Source organism: Pungitius pungitius, chromosome 20 (genome assembly GCF_949316345.1).
Source record: "Pungitius pungitius chromosome 20, fPunPun2.1, whole genome shotgun sequence".
Lineage (NCBI taxonomy): Eukaryota > Metazoa > Chordata > Actinopteri > Perciformes > Gasterosteidae > Pungitius > Pungitius pungitius.
In genome coordinates this window covers 14833467-14855307 of record NC_084919.1, presented here as the reverse complement: position 1 = coordinate 14855307, position 21841 = coordinate 14833467, and the positions used below count along the sequence as shown (strand labels likewise).

The 21841-nt window shown below is 47.1% G+C and overlaps 1 protein-coding gene across 4 annotated transcripts in view; it reads right to left on the bottom strand.

The window, feature by feature from the left end:
• disp1 (dispatched homolog 1 (Drosophila)) overlaps positions 1-21841 on the bottom strand; it is a 52203-nt gene that overhangs the window by 26243 nt on the left and 4119 nt on the right. For 3 of the 4 annotated variants that reach the window (XM_037449188.2, XM_037449187.2, XM_037449189.2), the window contains one exon: positions 9824-9900. The gene's annotated coding sequence lies outside the window, so the exon portion shown is untranslated. Of the gene's footprint in view, positions 1-9823; positions 9901-19407; positions 19739-21841 lie in introns of those variants that run through there. The other variant, XM_037449190.2, reaches the window with a different exon arrangement.

The window sequence follows — 21841 nt, the reverse complement described above, 5'->3', positions numbered from 1 at the left end:
CCAGCATGCAGTTCGGCGGGGTCATTCTTTATAAATGTGTAATTATTAGTATTTCAAAATGTTTTTGGTTCACAAGCTTTTGTGTTTTACCCTGTTAAAGAGTTTGTTGTTATAAAGTTATAACCATGACTCACTCTCAACACAAGTAAGACAACTAGCTACGACCGCCGGACGCTCTGTGATGACGTGTAGAAATGAAATCTGCCGGCAGCTGAAGAACAACTTCAGTTGTTATGGTGTAACACCGGTATGTACGATATGTGAGAATTTCATAACCGGTATACCGGTATAAGGAATCCTCACGGTTCAACCGGTGTACCGTGAAGCCCTAGTGGGAGCCACCTGGGAGCAGGTCCTCTTCCAACATGTTGCCCAGAAGGGACAAACCAAACCCTTGCTTCATAGAGGGCCTCTGCCGTCTTACCTTTACCTGAAGAAAAGGGACAGGTGAGAGGTATTCATTGGTTGCAATCTGCAGGCCGACCACTAGGTGATGCTAAGTCTCATTGGGCTTCTCACAATGCAACCAGTGAAATTGCATGACTCGAAAAAAAATTCATGTTAAAAAACAACTATTCAGTATATTCTATAATATAGTGTATAGTTGTTGTAATCTTCAAATCACTGCATTTAGCTAAGTGCAGGGTAGAAACATCTAGAGGACTGTAGAGAACAGGAAGGCAGTTTGAGGCAGCACATAAAGAGCTGGCGATATGAATCTGGAAGAGAAACGGGCCAACATGCCTGTGAAGAAAAACTGATCAAGTTGAAAGATTGCATTTGTGTGTCAGATTTCTGCGCTGGCCCCTGACGGCGGGGGAGGCCATAGATGGCCATGAGGAAGAAAAGGATTCATTTTTTGTGTGTGTGGTTGAAAATGTCGGAGGTGTGAGATCACATCCTGCTGTCATGAACCTTTTGGCAGTCAGAGATACTATAGGTGATAGACAGGGGGTGTGGATGTGGGAAAGGACGAAACAAAGGACGGTCAAATAAGGCCGGGAGAAGAAATAAAAACACTCCCCTTTCAAACCTCAGGCCTGGAGAGAAACCTCGAGTCCCAGGCCGCTTCAAAACACCGTCCCCACCTTCATCATCATCATCTGCTCCCCGAGGACCTCAACATGGACGCCATACCACGACAGATACATACACTTGTCTTCACAGAAAGATGGTCATATGTTTAGATCTTATACACGTAGAGTTGTAGTGTTGAGGTAACAGCGACCTGTAAACAAACAATGCTAATCAGTTCATCCTCGAAGGTGTTCCAGATACCTCACCAGAATGTACAGGATAGACTGATGAACAACCAGACAACATAACGCCGGGATATAAACCTGTGCATGTGTGCACTGCCTCATTATATACAGTAAATGGCCTTTACATTACAGGGTTATAAAGAGACCGGGTCTCACGGCCCTCAGCAAAGCCTGAAACAAAAGTACCGGCAGCGTGGCTTCATCCCGTCACAGTGCAGGACAAGAGGGCTCTGCGGTGCACAGCTGGGTGAGAGGGAGCTGATCAACACCCCTTGGAATCCAGTTCCAGAGACAGACATATTTATACAGCATCTACTCTGTGGATTCGCGGAATTCTTCTCCTTAAGCGCATTCTTCCTGGAAGCTAATCTATGCCATGAAAGTAAAGAGGCCAGCAGGAAGTGACAGGGCGCTGCAGCTTGTTATTAGGCATGTATAGTGGGGCATGAATGCATGTATGCATGCACGTGTTGTCTGGTTCTGGGGCCGGTTAGAGCCAAGCCCAGGGCACTTGGAGCCCTTCCCGCTCCCTGCAGAGAGGTGTGCGCCAGCGAGACGGGAACCAGGGCCTCTGCAGCTGCTGCCACACACACACACACGCACACGCACACACGCGCACACACACACACACAAACCTCTCATAAGATTCCACGGGCTGAGACAGTGAGATGAAACAAAGCGCAGGCTGACCTACAGGTTCTATTAATTACAAGACAAAAGCAAAGCGTGAAGAAATGTTGGTGTCACAGAGCACAGCGTGAACCAACACAGACCAACATGACGAACAGATGAACCAGAGGCTGACTGTTCAACTTCCATTGTGATGGTAATTTAAACATTGGATTCAATTAGTGACACTAAATGAAGGAGGGCAGGAATGATGCGAGCAGGTCCAATTCCACCAGTACATGCTGAGAGTTGCTGACTTTAAGTGGGGCAAACCAAGTCCGACACACTTCAGGCGCTTGAAGTAGAGACCTCTGTTGGGACGTGCTAACGTGAAGGGCAGATTGAGCAATGCAGATAAAATGTTCCTACTCAGTTGTATCTTGTTATACATTTGTATGAAATTGTCATAAATACCATATGAATCATTAAGATATGGCCAAATCGCAACATAACCACCCATTTAAAATACTGTGGTCCAAAAACTACCATTTGAATTGATATATTGGAATAAAATGGAACTCAGATACCGAGGTTAGCAGTTTTCTTATTGTGAAAACGGTGAACTCATGTTGCATGCAAAGCCTTTACACTTCATTTTGTTTTGCCTTCAAATAACCCAGATGAGAAACAACCAGGCAGAAAACCTCGCCTTCTGTCCGAGGTCAAACAACCAGGCACCTGGAAGGGGAAACCTTCTGCGCCTCCGTGTGGAGCCGAAGGCTCAAACGCTAACGGAACGGCTGTAGCTAGCTACGTCAGGTCTCTGCATGACAAACGGTCCCGTTAGCACCTTTACCTTCTGACTGACCAATTAGACTAACCTCGTTTCATTGGTTGCAAGAAAACAACAAGGAATGTGACGGCCCCTCCAGTCTGGTTGACTTCTGGTTCAAGATCATTTAAGAAAAGTCTCATTAGTGAAACACACTGCAGGCACTGAATGAGATACCAACCTGCAATGCATCTGGCCTCCAGAGGCCACCTGCTGAAGGGGAGGAAGACAAAACAGGAATATGGGGGATTCCTCTGGACTTTCAAGGCCGTAGTGAGAAACGTCTCTCATTCTGGGACATCTCCACCAGTTAATTCGTCTTTTGTGTGCAAGTGTTGTTTTCTGTGCCAAAGCATGTGTTTGTGTGTGACTAAGTGTGAGTGTCAGGTCAGGTGTTGAGTGTCAAAGCGAGCAGCAGCAGAGCGTAATAGAGACGTGGTGGGAAAGCAGCAGGGCTGACACCAGTGGGCTCTGTGATTGATGTGCACTTTGACAAATGGACCCATAGAAATAATCCCATATAAGTACTCCTGTCTCTGTCTCACACACAGACACTGTGCAGGAAATGTGTGCACGCACGTGCGCTAAGGAGAGAAGGAAGAGGCGGACAACATCAGAGACCGCAAAAGAGATGACATCTCTGAAACAATAAGGGTGACCTCCCCTCCACCTCCCGCTTCCCTTCCTGACAAGCCGTCCGCTTCGTACAACATGTGACTCCTCCTTGGCCGCTGAGCCTCGACGACCAAAAACAAACTGCACATCAAAAGGAAAAGCGATACAGTACCACAAAGGGAAGAAAGGGCGAGCAGGTGTGTGTGTGTGTGAGGCAGAGCACTGAAAACGTGCACACACACACACACACACACGTGTGCATGGCAGGACCAAGTGTGTCCGTGGCACCGCTTGCAGAGCGGGGCCGAGGGCTCCGTTAGTCATGTGAGAAAACAACTGGTTATATTAGGACTTAAATGGCGGGTGCCGCTCCTTTGGCAGCAGAGAGCGGGGCGAAGCAGTAATGCTCTAAAAATGAAAATAAGAGGAAAAGTGCCCTTCCGCCAATGTTGACTTCATTAGGAGTCTGAAAATATTTATCGCTAGAAAAACCTTCAGCACAGCCTATAAGTGGCTGGATTCATTTCAGGGTCAAAGGGCCTTCCACACAGTCCTTCTGGGATCGATCACCTTCATACTTCTCAACCAGCACCTCCCACTCTCCATCACTCGCCACCTCCAAGGAGCCGTTTTCTTATACTCTGTGATAGTTTCTATTGTCCCTCAAATTCATTATAGTCTGTTTTTTGGAAGGGCCTTCAGCCAGGTTTACAGCGCTATCCAAATAGTCTGTTATTGTTTTAGGTCAGTGTTTCCTTTTATCTAGAGAGGCAATTGTACTTTGCACATGTTTAATCAAATTTTCATGCTAAAATATTGGTGCAGCAGCAGAGCTTAGCTTTGCTTTAAATGATGTACTAATTAATAATTCATGGGAATAGTTTTTATTTTGTATCAAGAATCTGAAAAGTAGCATGTCCCCCCCATCCAACCTTAAAGTGTCATTATGGACCTCAGCTAGAAGTCATCTTCTCATCTGGACTTGGGCGAGGCGCAGCGTGTCATCAAGCTCATGACCTTAAGTCTGCGTTCCCACGGCAACAACAGACAGTTTAGGCCAAATCACAACAGCCGTTGTATTTAACAACAGTTGGTTCAGCATCGGTACACAGGACCACGAGGGGCTTTTAACAACCCAATTATGCCTGGCGCCCAACACGTGTGGAAGCACCTGCGTGTGATGCGCTCGCCGTTAGTCATTCAACAGGTGTTTCTTGATCCTACATTACATGACTCTCTGGGATGGATTAGACTCCAGCAAAGGTGCTTGAATACTGCAGGCGCAGATGTGCATCCAGGTTAGGAGTGTGATATTTCACAAGGAGATACTGATTCCAGACTCGTTTTGTGTATGAGGAAGACATTTGTAATGTGCGTGAAGGGGAAGCAGGAGGTGGTTCCATTTGGATGATGAAGGAGTAACTCCATTCCTGTTACCATACAGCACGAGGTGGGGGCTTTCATTCATCCATGATCTCTTCCTTCTCAGATATAGTTGCATGGGCTAAATGGGAGACCAAGAGGGATAGAGGAAGGGGGGACACTCTATCTCCCTGTGTCTGCTGGCAGCTGGTGATGGGCCGTGTTCCAGGTGCCATGACGGACTGTGCTGTCCCCCTTTGAGTCTTCGTGGGACGCACGTGGCAGAAACTGATTTTGAGATGCTAAACAGCGTATGTCTCCCCTTAAAGGAAAGAAGGGGCGGTCCATCACGCTAACCTTCCCAGTCTAAAGGTGTCTGCTTTTAAATAGGGCATGTTGGGATGTTTTTAGCCTGGACCTGCAGACCCTGGATCCTCACCAGTACGCTGGTGAAACAACAGAATGAGTGTCAAATGCGACTTGATGCCAGTAAGTGGAACGCAATCCTCCGTCTCAATACACTTTGTTTTTAAGGCTTCTCATTTGCTCAACCAAAAGTTTTTTTCAGTTTTACATGTAATCAAATCCTGCTTTCGGCGACTCAGTCTCCGATTCTGCCTTCATTTAAATGGGTCACCACAGAGTCGTCCTTTAGGCGGTGACGTATCCAGCTACTTGGAAACGCATGTGGCTGCATCCTAATCCTCCTGCAACCCGTCTTTGGGCCAGAGGCCGCGGCCTCGCCTACGCTCAAAGTCTCTTTCTCCTGCAGGCAGGCCATTGTTGAGGGGGATGATAAATATTTACTCTTCCCAGCGTGGGGGGGACGGGGCATTGGGACGGAGGGGTCAGGGACGCTGACAAGCCAGCAGGGTCCTTCCTTCCCCACTGGCACCTAGGACCCTAATACGCTAGGAGGCCCTCGCACTGGGTCCAACCCAATGCCGCTGATGCCTAGAGCTGTGTGTGTGTGTGAGTCCGCCAGAGAGAGCATTGGGCCAGGAGACAGACGGGCGAGTCAAGAAGACGACCACAGAAAGAGACGGGCAAGGAAACAACACAAAGGCATTGAGAAGCAGAGTGGAGAAGGTTCCCCTTTGAGAGCTGTTTACATGACAGACCACCAGCGGAACTCGCAAGACAACAGAGCAAAGAGGATCCACAGCGGCACACAATGGCGCCTGGAAGAAAAGAGCCACTGGTGTTATGAATACGCATCTCCCTCAGGGCTTCATCTCCCACTCGCCCACTCCTGCACAAAAGGAACCCAATAGGCATTTCTTACACAGGCAGAACAGACATGTCCATAATATCCTCTACGTCAAAGCAACAATGTTTGTTTAGTTACACTTCTTTTTAAAACAGAGAAAGAAAAAAAGAATGGCTAGCGGTAGTGGTTTGTGGGAAACCTGAGGAGAAAGAACACAAGCAAGTCTTTCCCCTTAAGTCCATTAAAGCCCTCTATGAAAAGCCGAAGGAAATCCAGAAATTTAATATGAAAAACCATGCGTGTAAATTTCTCTTACTTCCAATGTGCAGAAGGTCACGCTGGGGTCAGACACAGATGGGCTGGACTGATCTCTACCCAAACAGCCTACAACAATGGACCACCTAAAGCCGTGCCTTCATTTCTCTGGTTAGAAGTCTGCAAAAGGCCACTGAGCGGACGGGAATGAGAGCTGGAGGAGGACTACTGGTGGGATGTACACATGAGATCTACCAGGAGACAGGTACTACGTCATATGGAGACACCACTGGGACCACAGACGGTTTAACCACAAATCAAGATCTATACGAGTCAAAGAATGACAATAACACGCTGTTACAGCGGCCAGTTGGTCTCATCTTAGTGCATTGAGTAAGTAGGGTTCATCCTCTGAGGAACATGCAATTGGTTTTAACGTTCTAGATAAACCAGATAGAAAGTCTGCAATAAACTCGGCAACAACAAAGGCAAGGCCATTGTATGATTAGCACATGTCAACAACAAGGGAAAGTGCTCCACATAAAACCATTAAAAGCATCAGAACATAAAGCAAGGAGTGAAGGAACAGTGACTGAAACATGAGGAAAAACGTTGTTAGAAGATACAATAGTACTCATTCTGTAGTGTAGTTTCTATAAGCATTAAATAAAATCCTTATTGTCTTGACAATGATGATTGCATCTCATTAACCTTCCATTCAGTGAGCTCACATACCTTCTGAAGTCAAAGCACATGGAGTTTCATCTTTCTTTATCATATAAAATGCAGCATACACTCAGATATGGTGCCAATATTCTAACAGCAATCTATGCTTCCTTAGTTTTTACATATGAAGCTTCATTGTTTTTTCCAGTTTAGCGCTACTGATATTTGGGGACGTTCAGCAGCTACACTGCGGGGATCAGATTGTCCTTCAAATGAACACACCCATCACTGAAGCTGTCTCCGCTATGAGGAAAAGCAGGTAGAGCGAAGCCTAGTTTCTGCTTCTGCGGTTTCAGAAAACGCAAGGACACAAAAGTCTGATAAATAATTAAACAAACCAACTACTTCCACACACAACTCAACGTCACTCTCAAGGTCGTCTTCGACAAAACACGTTACTCCACCTGGTGGTCTGGAGGTGAAATGCTTTGCAACACGCGCAAGCCTTTTAGAACCATGAATTGAAATGAGACTGTCTCACAAGACGCAGAAGAAGAAGCATGTTCCAGCCTTCAGGTGGTGGCTGTGACCCCGCCCACTGGGTCATAAGGATCCAATCCACAGTTACCTTTAATTGGGCAATTGTAAACGGGGGACGGGTGGGACGGGGGGAAATAACTTGGTGCGGCTTGGAAAATATTTCAAGAAGGACGAGTGTACGTAATTAGGAGAGAATGCGGTCATGTTTGGTGGTACCAAAACTTCTGTTGTAAACAATCGGACTTCTTTTTGCAACCAGAGGAGTCGCCCCCTGATGGCCAGCAGAGAGAAGGCAGCAGGATTCACTCAGCGCCTGCTTTCTGCACACATGCATCCTCACAGTAACCCTCGTGCCTAAATGGAAACACACATTTCCAAATGGCTTTCGATATACCGATGACATTTTGGCATCTGTTACTCTCTCACTTCAGCAGGTCAGCAGAAAACAAAGCTTTTTTTTGCCATAGATGAATAAACTGGCGACGCAAAGAAAATTTCTTGAATTACAGGAACTGGCCACAGATCCACTGACAACATTGTTCCGTTATGCATGCTAATAGTTATTGTATGCAAACATACACACACCAAAACGCAAGCACATATGTAGCATGTTAGAGATAAAACTTGTCCATTGGAGAAATAATATATATATTTAATTCTAAATGATTTGGGAGGGCCTAAGGAGGCCTCTGGTTATTCCTCACATGCACTTTCATTTGGTATCAATTTGTGTTTGATGGCAAGGAGCAAGGTTGCTCATGAATCAAATTGTGGACACATTCAAAGTGAAGTCGTACTGTGGCTGCATCACTGATGTCATTCCCTCACACCTGCCTCTTGTTACGCGCAGGAGCGGCGCCTCGCCATCACACCAAGGAACGCAACGGATTATTCAAAACCATGAAGTCAGAAAAACTTTAACGAAGACTCTTCTAATGAAGCGGGAGACGCGCTTTCATCTGCCAACAGCAGGCTTTTCAGACGCCAGAGGCCTCGGACGACTCGCTGTAGCACACAAAGCCTGCGTGACCCAGCTCTCCCCCCGTGGAGAGGTCAGAGGGCACAGCCTCACTGTACACTGGGCCTGGTGATCAGGGGTGTGCCACGCCGTAGACAGTCAACACAGCTGCTTGTTAGGAACAAAATCCTTTTTTAAATGTATGCATTGTTACGTAAATGTAGGAACGTGGTGTGTACATTAGCCCCCCCTGTGAATGAATCAGCTCAGGAGGATTGTTTGAATGAGTTCAGGCCAGTTTATCAGTCCTCATGGGGAGGGGGGAATCACCCTGGGGATTTGGTCCTTTTGTGGGGTAAAGACGTCCTCTGCTTCTTGTGTTGTTGATTCGTTGTCGTTTACCTCTAACTGGGTGCAGCGCTTCCCTTTGTTCCTTTGGTCCACTCAGGCCGACGCACATTTTGCTGGTGGGACACGGATGTTGATTCTTGGATTTCCTTGCTACAATGCTACAGCTTTCTGTTAATCAGCCGATGTACAGAGCGGAAACTAATTAATAAGTGCACATGTCAAGGTGAATGTTATGAATACCAGTGACCCTTTACCCTGCAGTGCAATGAATACATGAAGCAGTTAACATTGTATGGGGTTTAAACGACTTCCCTGGTACCTCCACTTCATTCTCCCGTTATCTGGGTCTTCTTATAGCAAATGAAGACCCTTAAAGGTGGGGGGTGGGGGGGGGGGTGGGTGACGACACATGTGGAGGGAAAGCAGCAACACATGCATCAAATAATCCACCCTTATCATTTACAGACTTCCACCTCATGATGTGGTTTACACAGAGTTGGCCCCGGACTAAGGGCGGTGTTTACTCCACCCTTGGCTCCAGGAAGCTGTTCAGAGGGCGGTGACGTCCGTTGAAAATGCGCGGGGGGGGGGGGGGGAGAGAGCCGGGCCGCACCGAGGCAGAATAAACTACAGACGCACAGCTGCTCCGATCGCACACAAGTACATACGCAAAGACACACACACGACAGGGTGCACGTAAAGGAACAAAACCACGTGAACCGAAAGCATGTCTTTGCACACACACACTTTTATGTGTGCGTGTGTGGTTACCTGTGCATGACAGGCTGCCTCTTAGTGTTCTCATGAAGTCATGTGTTAGATGGAGGGGAGCAGTGAACTCTCCATACCATTTCAGTGGGGATAACTCACTAGCGCGTGCTACACAGTCACAAGAAGTTTATGATTATCACCAAGGTATTATGTACATCTAGGAGTGTATAGTCCTGATTATACAGTGCAATGAGCACATCATAACACATTCATAACGGTAGTCACAGAAAAGTCAAACATTTTAGAAATTAGAGGGCCTCTTTGAACCAGGTGGTGGACGATAGGCTCTATGGCTATGGTCCAGTCAGCGAGCACCAACCCCATGCAAATGATGTGCACAGATGTTCCCTTTGGAGAAGAAACCGTGAGACCAGTGCACAGCCATGGCTTACCTGTGGGATGACAAAGGACCATGCTCGGGATCCGTTCATGCGTTCACACGGTCAGACTCCTAAAGAGACACGTCCATCTGGAAAGAGACAGAGAGTCACATTATATTACCGAAGATCTCAAAACGCACTGACCCTCACACCACTGCCTTAGTGAGGTAGCACGATAGAAATTTGCATTAGTAAGAAGGGCTGTGGGCGACGATGAGGAGATCGAAGGAACAAGGGGACTTCTGCCTGTGACGCCAGTTCAGGAAGGTACGAGCAGCCCAATAACAAGGTTATGATATTTCCTGCAGTATGTGAACAGCTCGGCGGAACAGAAGCCCATTGAAAGGCGCCATATGGTCCACATCAGCAATTACCAAGGTGTGTGTCGATAGGGCAAAGATGAAGAGTGGTAGCAACACAGGCAGATGAGGAGAGGAGGGACTGTTAGCCAATTTAGAGTAATGACCTCGGGTCGCAGGTACCTAGTTCACCCACATAATGGCTAGACCCCCCCCCCCCCCCCCCAGCTTCCTTGTCTGAAATACTGGAAGTGTCGACATCTCAATTATTCAAACTGGAAAAATAAAAGCCTTTGCTCAAACCATCAAGAGCTGCTCCGGCCCTCACATGACCGCTGCCATGCAAAGCGTCAGGCGTTCAACTTAATTGGCTTCTTTTTGACCTCTGCTCCAAAAATGGTATACTCATGATGAAGAGTGTAATAACTCTGGAACTACATTGTCCATCTGGAAATGCTTTTTTCTGTCCGGATAAAGCGGAACCCCTGAAAGTGTTCTGATGTGTAAAAAAGTGTTACTGGTGACAAAATAAATCAGTAACTCACAAAAACAAAAACTGAGAGTTTTGAGAATCGCCAGAAAAACAATTACAAGAGGTATCAAGCCCTATAAAACATGGAGATAGCAGACAAACACACGTGTACGTGATGGCGCAGTAGTCAGGGAAGCGTTACTTTGATAGAGTGATACTCTGCTGCTCTGGTTGGCCGATTCGCACACTTCACCACTTTTTTGACTCGTGTGATCCTATTGGATCCGACCACAGCTCCTGTAGCCAGTCCAAAGGCCAAATGGGTAGAGCTTAAAATGACGCTGGAGAGTGACAATGAGAAGTTGTCTGAGGTGCACACATTGGCCGCTGGATGGATCTTCTAAAAAAGGCGTATTAAATTCACACTTTTCTTCAAAACGTCACAGGTGATGATTCACATGCTTGGATGCTCGGTGGCTTTGTTGCTTTGGCAAGATGACACGGTTATAAAAGAGGGTAAACCTGTCCACCGCCAAATGAGATAACAACAGTTGTGAATAGTAGAGATAATGTGCTTCCTCTGTTGTTATAGTCCCTCCATCTCCTTCAGTGGCATCCGTGTGTCAGAGTGGCCCAGAAGACCCGAGTTGACCCTCATGACTGCGCCTGCACGGCAGCCCGGCCTGCATGTGTGCACCAATCACGCCAACGGCTTGAGTCACAGTACGCTCTCATTTCCAAAAGGTGTCAATCAAAAGCTGACAATTGGAGATCAGAGGTCTCCCTCCCCAATACCAACCCCCCCTTCAAGATGCTGAATGGAAGAAGGCAGCCACACTAAGCTCAGACTCATTTGTTTCTCCAATAATGGGCCAAAAGGGAACTACTCCCCCCAAATTCCTACCTTTCCACAATTCTAAAAATGTTCCCCTTTGAGTCTGCAAGGACGCAAACAATCTGTTGATTCAGTGGTGGATCCCCCCCCCCATGTCCCCCCCTCTTCTTAAGCCGCTATTTGCTTTAGCGGCGATGACACAAGGGGAGGAATTTCAGCAATGCCTGTGAATCGTAGACTCATTTCCTCAGAGGGAGGAGACAGCGCTGGTCTGCAGGTCGGCCTGCACGGGTGTCTCCTCGCCGCCGTCTCCTCGCCGCTGTATCCACGCCGGTCACACACTCCCAACCCCAAACCGCTCCTTGATAACGAGCGGAGACATGTAATGACACGAGGCCTTGGCAGACTTTGTCAGATGAAAGGCCGTCATTGACCCCACAAGCTTTTTGGACCACCTGATGTCAGATTTCTTCTATAATTTCCAATGAACTCGTTGAGTTTTACTTTGCAGAATCCCTCCCTCTCTCTCATATACACTCACCGGCCACTTTATTAGGTACCCCATGCTAGTAACGGGTTGGACCCCCTTTTGCCTTCAGAACTGCCTCAATTCTTCGTGGCATAGATTCAACAAGGTGCTGGAAGCATTCCTCAGGGAGTTTGGTCCATATTGACATGATGGCATCACACAGTTGCCGCAGATTTGTCGGCTGCACATCCATGATGCGAATCTCCCGTTCCACCACATCCCAAAGATGCTCTATTGGATTGAGATCTGGTGATTGTGGAGGCCATTTGAGTACAGCGAACTCATTGTCATGTTCAAGAAACCAGTCTGAGATGATTCCAGCTTTATGACATGGCGCATTATCCTGCTGAAAGTAGCCATCAGAAGTTGGGTACATTGTGGTCATAAAGGGATGGACATGGTCAGCAACAATACTCAGGTAGGCTGTGGCGTTGCAACGATGCTCAATTGGTACCAAGGGGCCCAAAGAGTGCCAAGAAAATATTCCCCACACCATGACACCACCACCACCAGCCTGAACCGTTGATACAAGGCAGGATGGATCCATGCTTTCATGTTGTAGACGCCAAATTCTGACCCTACCATCCGAATGTCGCAGCAGAAATCGAGACTCATCAGACCAGGCAACGTTTTTCCAATCTTCTATTGTCCAATTTCGATGAGCTTGTGCAAATTGTAGCCTCAGTTTCCTGTTCTTAGCTGAAAGGAGTGGCACCCGGTGTGGTCTTCTGCTGCTGTAGCCCATCTGCCTCAAAGTTCGACGTACTGTGCGTTCAGAGATGCTCTTATGCCCACCTTGGTTATAACGGGTAGTTATTTGAGTCACTGTTGCCCTTCTATCAGCTCGAACCAGTCTGGCCATTCTCCTCTGACCTCTGGCATCAACAAGGCATTTCCGCCCACAGAACTGCCGCTCACTGGATGTTTTTTCTTTTTCGGACCATTCTCTGTAAACCCTAGAGATGGTTGTGCGTGAAAATCCCAGTAGATTTGCAGTTTCTGAAATACTCAGACCAGCCCTTCTGGCACCAACAATCATGCCACGTTCAAAGTCACTCAAATCACCTTTCTTCCCCATACTGATGCTCTGTTTGAACTGCAGGAGATTGTCTTGACAAAGTCTACATGCCTAAATGCACTGAGTTGCCGCCATGTGATTGGCTGCTTAGAAATTAAGTGTTAACGAGCAGTTGGACAGGTGTGCCTAATAAAGTGGCCGGTGAGTGTATATATATATATATATACACACACACACACACACACACAGACTTTCCACGGCTGGGTCGATGACGTCACATGCTGGTTAAATACTTGTGTGCGGTTGACAGACGTCCTTTTTGTTCTTGTGCTGCAAAGTCAAATAAAAAAAGGGAAAGAATGGGCTGTGCAAACAGATTAACAATCTTTGTCCTTCACTGGATAAAAGCCAAAAGGCATTTACCGCTCGTCTCTACACTCTTTTTTCAGCTGTTCGATTTCATGCCAGATATGTAAACTTCTTCTAAAAGTCACACAGAGCTCATACGGGACCCGGCCAACAAAAAATTAAGAATAATAGAAGAAGCCTGTATCAAATGACACAGGGATATCAACACTGTAGCTGTGCAGTGAAAGCAGCAGGAGCCAATGGAGAGAGACAAATGGCACCCTCAAAGCCAGAAGGGCAGCGCGGACTAAACTAATTAAAAGGTCACACAAGGAGGTAGTTGGGGTTAAGAGGGATGAATTAACTTCATCGTCAAGTCAGCCCCGCATTTTATCCCGTTACAAACTGTAAAAGTTGTCTGACTAAACGCACCTTCACTGGCGGTTGGACGACTTTGACCACAAAACACAAAAGCAGGTGCACATCCACACCTGGATGACGCAGTTACTGAAACATTAAACGGAAGAAAGAAGAGCAAGTTGGTTGAAGGGGGGGCTCGAAGCAACTACCTGAGATGGTTTACTTACCCAAGAGCCAAAATTCCAAATGTAAGTCCTTCAAAAAGTAAATGAAATCAACTTGGAAAGCGTAAACTAAAGCTACCAAAGCAGAGCGAAGGCCTGTGAATGGCTCCTCATCAGTCTGTTGTTGGTCCTGATTCCACGTTTCTAATAATGGAGACCCAATGTAACAAAGATCAGTAACAGTTGCCAGTGTTTTGCAGACAATGTACCTTGGATAGGTAGAGATAGGCTTGTGTATCCGGGGACTATTGTACGGTTTGTGATCCCTATCCTATTTCCAGGTTAAGTGTTGGCCTTTCTTAACACAGGCGGGACTTGAAGCCTATAGACGGCGCGCTCATTAACTCCGGCCTGCTGTTGCGATCACTCAACCCACAGAGAAGGCGTGATGGGGTAGAACAGAGAAGGGCTGGGGAGGGGGGGGGCTCAGTAACCGATACATTTTCCTGGGGAAGGCATTTCGCCCGGAAACCAACAAAACAGCGACGCCTCGCACAACCGTGCCAACAGCGATGTTGGAGTGACTGCAGGAGCAGGAGGAAGAGGTTTGTGCGCCAAAACAATCCCCTTAGGACCCAACAAGCGGGTCTTCCAGCTGCCTTCCATCAGCGACCCCAGGGAGGGGAAGCAAAGAGGGGGTTCTGTCACACCTGCAACAGGGTGCCGGCAAACATTCCTGGGCCCCTCCGGCCCCTTGTGGTGCACTCCATAAATCCTTCAGATTAGCTACAGTAGCGCGTCCGGGTTCCACTTATGTCCACCCCCCGATGCTGTTGCGACCTCCAAGCTTCGGCACGAGTGGTCGTCAGGAGACACAAAGCAGGTGGTGTCCCTCCATCAGGAGATGTGAGGAGCGACGATGGCAGCGTACGAGATGGAGACCACAGGCGCACGCCAGGCAGCCCATCTCAACGCCACTATTTGAAGAACAAATTTAGTTCACTTTTGGCTTGGATTCAAAGCGCCATCACTAGAAAAAAGCACAGGTCCGCTGAGCTCACTAATGGGACGGAGGGCCCGGCTCTGGTGCTGCTGGCAGCCGACGCAGACCAGACGGCACCCGATTCCATCAGAAACGCCGTACCTTCAGACGTTTGTCACGCAGTTCTACGTATGTGGTTCATGTGGAGGGTTCTACACCGCCACAAAAGGAAGTCAAAAAGCCAAACACGCCGTTTCATGAGTGGAAATCAGATAAAGGCACACGACTATGTTTGATTGCTCACACTATAGCAGGCGTCTCCAGCCGTTTGGTCCTCACAGATCACTTTCAGGTTAGGAAATACTGTGCGGACCGGTCTTGCTCTTTGAGTGGTCGGAAGACTAGAAAAGCACTTTTACCAATTTCCTTTGCATGCTAGCACACCTTGTCAGCTATTGGCCGAGTATATTAAAAACACACACACACACACACACTGTCAGAGGTAACACGAGTGTTCATGTGGAGTCATCACAGAGACAGGGTGACATCATAAAACTACAGGGACTACATGGAGCGCACACACACATCAATGAGATGGCCTTGACAGCGGAGGACGTCCTGCTTGAGGAGGATCACGAGACCGGCTGAGCACATGCAGCATGCCCCAACAGGCCTCAGCTCCTTAAGACAGGAAGCAACCAAGCAGGAGAAATGTTCAGCTTATTTTAAATATTAAGAATGAAGAAATGCCAGTTGTCCCATCTCAAGATCACTAACAACTCATGCAATGCCCTCTGCAGCTCTTTCTGGAAAGCTTCTAGATGGTTTGATGTTGTGCCCCTTAAGCACAGAGGAAACAGTTTCTCATGTGTGGTTGATGAGGTGTAGAGATGAAGCGTCATATGTTGATAGCATACGTCATCACATCACCTTTTTGCTCTCTGTGGTCTCTCCATCTCCAGAACGATGACAGATACAACTCAAATAAAACCCTATGGAGGAGTTGGTAGTGTTCCACCTAAATGTGTCAAATAAAACAGAAACTTTAAAAACTGAATTGGAGATCTTTGAACAGAAAACAAGAGAATTCATTGAGGATAGAAATGGGAGTGATAAAGCTAATCGGAGTTTCCCCTCTTTTAACATCAGATATGGAAGAAAAGAATGTGCACAAATGGAAAGTGCAGTAAAAGAGATGAAATAAACCTCCTACATGTACTCAACACAGTGAGCCACAGGACCATAAAGAGGGCTCGAGGGGCTGCCAACACCCCAGCAGGTACCCGAGCACAGAAGCCAGAGCCCTAACGCCCCCCCCCCCCCCCCCCCCCCCCACCAGCAGACGCCGGTGACTGAGAGGACGCACTGTTGTCCGAGCTGCTGCGTCCACCGAGAAGTCAAACACGTTTGTGAATCACTGTCCTGAAACTCAGCGCTTTGACATACAGCTCCTATTCATGTACAGTATATAAGCCCCCCCCCATGAAGAGAAGACGCTGCCAAGGAAATGCAAGCCAAATGGACGGCAGCACATTGGTGTGTGTGTGTGTGTGTGTGTGTGTGTGCAGTCAACCTGGGTATTGTCCATTTTTTGGGCAAGTCGAGGGAAACTTGTTGGCGGGGACAGAATAAAATAGCTGGTTCTTTAAGAGACATGGAAACATGGAAGTCGAAGTTAACCAAATGAAAGCAGTTGAATGGCTTCACTCTGCAGAACCCTAGAGGGGGAGGACGTATTCTGAGGAGACGCAGGAGGACGAGGCCCTGGAAAAACGAGAGGATACCAAGAAGGAGGGAGGGAGGGAGGGAGGGAGGGAGGGAGGGATGTTGGGCCGCTGTGCTCAGCAGTTAGCCTTTAGCACGGTTTACAGGCGGGCCCCCATCCAACGGGCCCTCCAGGGTCGGCAGCTTGGGCCCAGGCCCAGATCTACCTCCCTCCCCTGCAACCCCCCCCCCATCCTTGGGAGCCCTCTCTGGTTTGTGTCTGATAAATAGTCCAACACTGTTTCACACCAAAAAAGAGCAGATGGAACCCTGGGACAATTTAGTGTGCAGAAAGGGGGAGGGACAAGGATGGAGGGACGAGAGAGACGCTTAGTTGAGAAGGGGACGGAGGAATGTTCCTCCTATGACTGGAAAGCCCAAAATATGCATACATCTGATGAATTAGGGTGGCAGAAAGGATGGGTCATGTGCACTGTACAACAGGATGTGATGACATCATACTTTTACGTCAGCCATGCCTCATCTCCAAGCAAGGCTCAAATCTATATTCAGTTTACAGTCAGGATGTGGCCTTAATGCAGCAGATGGAACCAATACACATGTTTAAGTAGTGCCTCATAACTTATTATGTAAATAGCCCACTCACAATTTACTCAAATACGGTCTTGGTTTTTTTGGTGTTTCTTTTCCCCCAGATGCAGTAAAAAATGAATTATAGTAGAAATGTGTCGCTGATAGATTAATTAATTACATTTTTATTGCAATCTAAAATATATTTTTGTACAATATATGTAAAATATAAAGAATGAAATGGATCGATTTAATTCTCTAAATATTTCTAGATGTTGAATTGATTTATTGGTTCTTTGAGGGATCCATGCAGACTTCAAATGAAGTATCTCTGCACTACGGTTGCTACTTGGAATAAAGCCCTGTGTTCCTGCAGAAGCAGCGTAGGAGACATGAGGTAAAGCTAAACTTCATGGTAAACCACTTGTTGAGTGCACCAATGATCTGGCAGGAGGAAAATGTCATTTTTGCTCTGTAGGGGTTTGCGTAGGCCGGTTCTCCATCTGTGGTGATTACAGTTCACTTTTCCATCCACGCTGCCTCCCAGCTCTGTGCAGGGCACTTCCTCAGGTGTTATGGGTCTCTACAGTGTCTCTAAAATGAAGTAATGGACTTTGGCTTTGGTCTCATAATGCAGACATTGTGTGGGGAACACAGAGAAGGTTGGTCCAGATGTAACCTTTATCAGAACAAAGAGACTTTTACTGGAATTAAAAATGTCCAAATACGAGTTGTGCACTTTTCAACAAAGTGAAAGGGCACTTTCTGACCCATATTAGTCCTGACATTCAGTCCTTCACCTGTAAGGTTCCACCTGCCAACCACAGACGAGGACAACGAGGGGCATAAAGCTTTAAGAAGGTCAGTGGTGCACGGCATGAACGTGTGTTTTTAGTGACACTACTGAGCGAACCACCTTTACTGAATAATCTGCAGGGTTATTAAAAAGGTTTGATTTGGCATGTTTTCACGGTGTATACAAGACATAGACGTGACTTGGTTAGTTATCTTGCTACCAGTGAATGGAAGTGACCATATTTGGACTGTGGAGGAGTGCCGTAGAGACGCCTTATAGACCTCTGTTCAATCGGTTCAGCTGTCAGGTTGTCCTCTTCATTAACTGGCTACCACATTTAGCATGTGTCCTGGGCCACAGGATATCATGTTGTACGCATGGGAAAGCCCTCTGAGAGGAATACATGATGTGTGGGAATGGTTATTGTTTAAACCGTGTGCGAGTGCAAAGCATAATGCGTTGAAAAAAAAGAGCTAATTATTTCTTTGGTCATTACCAAGAGAGCCCACGGATACTGTAATGCTGGTAGCTGTGTCATGTCCACAGTACAGCTCCACTCTGCTTTGAGTGCACAGGACCTCAAGCAGGAGCAGATCTTTAGGGACTTGGTAGCTGGTGGGTTGTCAATGCAGCCCAACAGCAAGCTGTGCCCTGTACGCATTGCTGAGCCAGCTGGCAGCAGCCATCTTAGTCCATCGTTGTTATAATAGTGACACAACACGAGTCCAACCGTACAAGCCTCAAAAAGTGAAACCATGCTTCACTATTGTAGAGAAGTGTGAGGGAACTCCCCGTGCTCTTGGCACGTTGTTAACTGTGCCAACTGAAAAGAATGCAGCTCTCAAGGTTACGATTCGCTTGTTCACTCCACTTTGTCCAATAGGTTGTGCGCGTGTGAGGAAATGAGTTCCGTCATCAATGAAATCTAAAGCAGCAACAATTATTTAAATAGTAATAGGATCTGTTTAAATATTTAGTGAAATATTTCCAACTTTTCTGTTTTTTTTCATTGATCAAGTCTGCTGGAAATCAGAGGCAAGTTCCTGAGAGCTGCTGTGGGGCGAGTTACATATTCCATATGTCCACCATTACTCAACGTTGGCTCCCACCGGCCCCTGAGGGGGCGGGCCCTCCCCAACCAGCCGAAACCAAGAGAGCGAGGAAGACGTCAGAGCACCAACAAGCAGATGCGTTCCATCATGTTGTTGATATGGGGACCCTCGGCATCAATCTTGTGTTTTTGCTAGTCCAAGGTGAAGGAGACGCCGTCCACCTACTACGATCGGCCTGTTCTTTAACTAACCCCCCCGTTTTGATCAGAGTCCCGCCCCTAGCTTGCAGCATCACATCATGTTAAACACAGAACCAGTGGTGACCAGGACGGGCTGCTGCGTCGCCTCTACACATCTGCATCAACGCACCTCAAAGACTAACCACCCTGTACAATCGGCTTCAGACCCCCCCCCCTTTTTGCTCAATTCTAAAACTCCGTACTCACCCCGTGATGGCCACACCGGCCCTCTGTGTTGCTTCAACAAGTCGTCCATTTATCCAAACCTGGCCTCAGTCAGGGAGAATGAGGTTGATCCGGAGGTAACTGAGCCTCCGACTCGGAGCGATATGAGCCAAATACGATTGGACAAGGCCCGCAGCTCTGGGGTCAGGCTGCACCAAGGAACATGTGTCCCCTCGGAGGGAAGGCCTTGTTGCTCCCTCAGCCAGTCAAAATTCCACAGTTTGCGCAACAAATCCTAATGAGGCCGTTCTCTGTTGGGGGGAGCCGGGGCCCTGTCTGAGGGGATTTGTCTGAAGAGCTAAACGGGCGAGGAACGATTCAGTGAAGCAACCCAGTCGCGCACACACACACAACACAACACAACACAAACTGAGGGTGTTCTGCAGGCCGAGGCACGGCAGAGGAATTAAAAATGTGTCCTGTCAGAAAATCGGGGCATGAGACATTAACCAGAAGACACCAGGGGTGACGTGAGACCTTTGGTTAAGCTACCAGCAGCAGGTTAGGGAATCGCAAGTCCAAGAAAAAGGTTGGATAGTCAAAGATTTGAATAACTGGAATTTGAATACTGCAACAACAAGCAGCATTGCAATGTAAAAGAAAAAAAAAATCTAAGTGCAAGTATCATTTAAAAAAAAAAGTAACCAGTCAGGGATGTGGGATAATATCATTTCTGACAAGAACTTTGACAGAAATGTCAAAACCAAAAGTGGAACTTTCCATCTGTGGTTGATATTCCTCCAAACTGAAGGTAGTGAGAGGAGACGACAGGGCGGAATGAGGGGTCGCTGTTCAAAGGCATTCCCATGGTTCAGTCCACCTGAACCACATTAATTCACTTTCCCTTTCCGCAGGAAGAGCTGAAGGTAACGCTGTGCAGCTCGGTTTGAAAGTCATAGAACACAGTGACACCGTGTCAACGGATCACAGCCCACTTTATTTATTTTTCTCAAAGGGGGGGGGGGGTAAAATAGTGATACTAATACGCAACACCTGTTCCTGGTGGGCATCCATCGGTATATCACATTTACAAACAGTGACAGCTGTGGTGCAGCAGGGATATAGTAAGGCTGATGCAAAACACAGAGACCGGGGGGGGGGGTTCTTCTTCCCACACAGGGCCCACTGCAGGTCAAATGGCTGCAAGCCAGACTGTCGTGGCCAGATCCTGTAATATTTCACATATGCTTTTTGAGGAGCACGCAGGCGCCATCAGTATCTTTAATCTAAGGCCCGGGAAGCAACGGGAAAAGGGCCCATCAGGCCGCCTGCTTTAAATTAGGAGCAGCGTACAGGACACCGGGATGGGGGTGTGATGGATGGCATGGCGGGACAGGACCTGTGCCTCACTGAGGCTCGGTTCGGCCTGTATGGCGCGTACCAGAGACACGCACGAGAATCAAGTCGAGCTACGATCAAAGGACGCATATTAGAGGGATCTTGCTCGGTATTTGATTGCATACAACTTCATGCCTGGGTAGCTTTGCAAACCCCGCGCACCCCACACAAGGTCTACGGCTAGCAGATCTATGCTGGCAGATCTTGGCAAGGCTGCACAACAAACAATGTTAGCATGCTAATTAGCACTTAGACATAGGGAATTTTGTATTGTCTAAAATAATATTGGTAAAAAAAAGATTATTCATGTCATTCTGAGGAGAACATGAACCCACCAGGAGACACGGCAACCCATCAAGTGGTTGACGGGCTGATTGAAGCGCTACAGGAACCCGACAGAGGGATCGTGCAATAATGTCGTATTGGAGCACGTTGCTGTGTATAAATACAGCATCTTTAGAAAGACATGTGGTGAGTCAGTTAGATTTTATGAAGCTCTGTTATGGTATTCAATAGGTTTTTCACCAGTTCACTCTTATTTGTCCCCTCCCCCTCATGTGAAGGCACACGACTCATTTCCCCTACTTTTGGCCTCTGAACGCTGCTTGTTTAGCCTTCATTTCAGAGCCGGACAATTTAATTCAAAACAGCACAAGCAGCGCTGAACTTGAGTTGCAATACCAAAATATTTTGAGTTATGATATGTTATTTCTCCTGAAATTAAACTTCAGTTTAGTGGTCATTAAACTGGATGTACTAGATCATAACTTTTACACGTTTCTCTAAAGTGGAATAAGTTATGTGAGCTTCACTACAATAAAATGCAGATCAATATCAGGGGCTCAGAATGGAACTTAAAAGGTTCTACGCAAGGTTCAGTGTTAATGTGGCTTGGTTAAAAAATCATGATGCATTCCTAATCTAATTAGATTAAGAATTTTATACACAATTAGAGATACATTGCATTGGAAGCTACTGATGAGAACAGCTGCTGAATGGACCTTTGGTGAGATTGTGGGTGTAGTAGACCATCTGATGAACAGGATTTGGACATTTAGATAATCTTGGACAAAAGAAC